This window comes from Dendroctonus ponderosae, unplaced genomic scaffold (assembly GCF_020466585.1).
Source record: "Dendroctonus ponderosae isolate FM_Combo_2020 unplaced genomic scaffold, Dpon_F_20191213v2 Dpon_F_20191213_1, whole genome shotgun sequence".
Lineage (NCBI taxonomy): Eukaryota > Metazoa > Arthropoda > Insecta > Coleoptera > Curculionidae > Dendroctonus > Dendroctonus ponderosae.
The window spans coordinates 7,080,361-7,084,055 of record NW_026017110.1 but is presented as its reverse complement, the minus strand read 5'-3'; the positions used below and the strand labels follow the sequence as shown (position 1 = coordinate 7,084,055).

Genomic DNA, 3,695 nt, shown 5'->3' with positions numbered 1-3,695 from the left:
TTTTATATTACGAACATTTATTTGAAAAATCACTTTTTCCTGAAACAATTCACATAAATTCGACGTCTGGAAATCTTACCTAATTTTCATTTCTAAAGCCGATACTCAAGTCGAAGGTTATTCAGTCTAGCTTTTTCAAGTTTCGGTACGGAAAATTGAATATATCGGCGATTTAAATTGGAATAAACTGTCGTAGATATGGAGGGGCTTAAACCGAAACGTCTTGAAATAACGAATGCGGTCCTTTTTAAATATTCACCCCCAAACGGTGAAGATATACGAGGTCGCCATTATAAATCACGTAACGGTTCTGGATACGTGATACGAATGTGACAATATTCAGAAGTCTCTATTGCTTTCCGTATATATTACATGCGTGTTTCCTTTTCTGGCAAATATTTGCTATTATCTATCTTCAAACCTTCAAGTAAATCTTAGCAATTAGACTCACGAAATCGATGAACGAAGGAGAGTTTCTCTAAATACAATGAAAATTGCGTTAATGATACTTCAGTTAGGTGGTCGCAAACCGAACAATTCAGCGATTTTGCAGGTTGTGTTGAGCAACAAATACCACTCAAGCTGTAATTCCGCATGTGATTTAAAGTTGCATGAAGCAGTTTCAACTCGTTTAAAAATCGTTGCGCTCCGAATACAAAACTGAAGTTTCAATCCTCGAAATTGTTCAATCGTGAACTGATTTCAGATATTCACATTACAGTTACAAACGATACGATTTGCGCTGCAGCCAATGCTGCTACCGATCAGTTTGCGACAAGTTTTACAGTTTGGCTTTAATTGAAAAGGCCCCATTCGTTTCCTTGTATTCGAAGGCCCATTTTGACTCTATCTTGATTAAGAAAAGGGTTGATTTTTCACATTTTTAATAGAAAAGTTGTAAGGGAGATTTTGGAAGAAGACAATGTGGGAATGCTGAGGATACTGGACACTGAAAGGAAAACGGCACAAAACAATGATAATGACAAACAAGTATGAAACCATTAAAACTGGATTATTACCAACATAAGGACAGAGAAATTTAGAAAAAACCAAATAAAAATTCCTTGAAGCAGACAAGATTAACACAAGAAAATCATGGATTAGCAGCCAAATGATCAAAATTATTTGTAAAGAAAAAATTTAAGTTTATTCTTTCTTCCCTTTCATATGAATTTGAAATCTTTAACTCTTAGTTAACTTTAAGTTTTGAACTTTGAGTTGATTTTCTAGAGCATTAATACAAAAATTTTCAATTTTAAATTAAGCAAAAATGCAAAGATCCTAGTAAATAAAATAGAGGAATAACCATGATTTCCTAGTAAATTTTCAGTAAATTTAAAGGCAGTATTTCCTAAAAAATAGCACAAAACTAAGGCAACTAAAGTGCTTTTGTGCATCGTCGGGCTCCTGTTCGTCTGGATCCAGAAGTACTTAAAATATTAATATAATTTTATGTAAACTAAACCTGCTACGTGCTTAACTGAGTCCAGTTTATTGGTTTTGAAAATATCCGGATGTTCTGACTTCTAATTAATCGTTACTGTTAAGTCGCGGTCATTTGCGGTGCAGACAATTCGGTTGATTGCAAGGTGATTAGGCGACGATTCAGTTAACTGTTTTCTCAACAAAGGCCAAATTTTCGGTATAAATTGACCAGGTTCGGCTTGAAAATGCATCAATCAACTTCTCAGTTCAAACAGCCTAACAACAAACAGAAAAATGCCTTTACCGTGTGAATTTTGTATTGGTAAGTGTCTTATTATTTTCTTGCGTCAAGTAAGTCACTTGAAACATTATTTAGAGGGAGATTACTCCGAAATCAAGTGCAACTGCTGTCCAAACTGCAAGTGTTTAGACGCAAAATTCGGTGAGTTGGATTTCAGCCTATTTAGTGTTTGGAGTAATGATTTTTAATGTTTGTAGTTTCGCTGTGCACCTGCGAGTCCAACAAAAATTCTTTGAACTAGCAGGATGAAAACTCCACTAGTCTGGAGTATTTTTGGAAAACTGCGAATGTTTCCTTGTTAGGTTATAATGCATGTTAGGCCTTTTAAATAAACTGCTTCTGAAAATTAAACTGTTGTGTACATTTCGCTATTTTCCGATCCGAAATATATATAAAAGTGTTTAAAAAGGGTGGATTTGCTGGAGTATTTGAGCTGCTGCTCTGTCGTCAATGATGTCTTTGAATCCATTTTCAAGCAACGCAGAAACTAACAAGAAGCATAAATCTTGAAGGTAAAATGTTGAAAATTCAATAGCGCCGATCTGCTTGGAAAAGTGTCCATTCCTTATCCACCGGCATTATGCTTCGCGAAATTATTATCCTCTTCTGAAATTACCCGATGGCTCGTACAATATTTTCCGGAAACTTCACACATAACACTAAAGTTTCAGATATACCTTTAGGACGAAATGTGCCCTCCCTCGACGGCAGGTCAGCGCGTAGTCGAAACTCATAAATTGCTGTCCCCGGAGTTTCAGGACACTTCAGCAATAATTATCTCCCTTTTACGAGTTTTTAAGCAAGCCCTTAGTGTTATTAAGACAAACTGTTTATTGGGGTAAAAACCGTTTTTTCTCTTCCCTCTGCCAGACGACAAAGATATCGATAAAACATTGTTTCATTGAAATTTGTGAGTTTTTGGTCTTTTAGGTCACCGTGGAAAAAAAGGTCTGCTAGACGTTTTGTACGAGTAGTGTGCATCTTCAGATGTGGTAGAGCATTTCTTTTTTTAATGTTTGCTCTATTGCTGCTATTGCTAATAATCGCTCTCCTTGTTAGCAATAATGGTTTTGTTCAATTTCAGTCCCTGGAAGTGAAACTACAGCCGTAATTATTCAATTTGGCTGTTAATTTCAGGCATTAATCAGCAGCCAAATTAAACTGGTGAGCGATGAATGCCACAAGAGTTGAATTTCCCCGTTTAATTACTTAAAATCCATAAATCGATTTTCATGTGATGAGAAGAGGGTTTCTAACTATAAAATCGGTTCATTCTTGAGATTATCGAGAGGTTTCAACAGCTAATAGGTAAGTGCTGCTGAATGATCTTGAAATAAATAAAACTTTTTCTCTATTTTCATTTCCAATCATAAAATTTCCGGGTACAGCTCAGCTTTAGAGCGTTACGGCACTTATTTACTTTCTTTTTTAGCTTTGGCGGGAGTAATTATTTATTTTTATGCCAAGTAGATAACAGCGTCTCGGTTCGCTTCTGTATTTAAATTTTATTTACAACTCTAATTAAAGGATATGCTACAAAGAAGAGGTTTAATCTAAATATAATGGATTTTTCTTTGGTTGGAATTTTTAACTTTCTTAAAGTTTGTTTGGATGACAAAAATATTCGGTTATTTTCGCTTTTTTAACATGTGAAGTTGGCGGAAAACTGATATCCAGCCATAAATTGTTTCTAGTACTTGATCGTAGTGAGGAAAGTTTGATATTTTGGAACTGAGTGCAAAAGGCGGAGTTTTTCTCGGTTCTGAGATTTCAAAATATCAAGCGCCTAAAAAATCGCGCTTGCTTTGAATCAAAGTGTGTTTTGAAATCTTCATTCGGGGCTTTTCTGGATTTATTTACTTGTAGCCTGTGAACGTTTGGAAATTATTAGTGTTTTATGTATGCATTTGAAAGGCCAAACTATTTTCTTATTTCCTCTATTTTCAAACTGAAAATCGGGGGAAAACTT

General features: G+C 35.1%; 1 long non-coding RNA gene across 1 annotated transcript; it reads left to right on the top strand.

Annotated features, from left to right (window-relative positions):
* The first annotated feature begins 1,546 nt into the window (after positions 1–1,546).
* On the top strand, positions 1,547–2,077 carry LOC109535497. The gene is made up of 3 exons (XR_002171725.2): positions 1,547–1,747; positions 1,802–1,867; positions 1,924–2,077. It is a non-coding gene; the product is annotated as an uncharacterized LOC109535497 (long non-coding RNA).
* Positions 2,078–3,695: the final 1,618 nt, after the last annotated feature.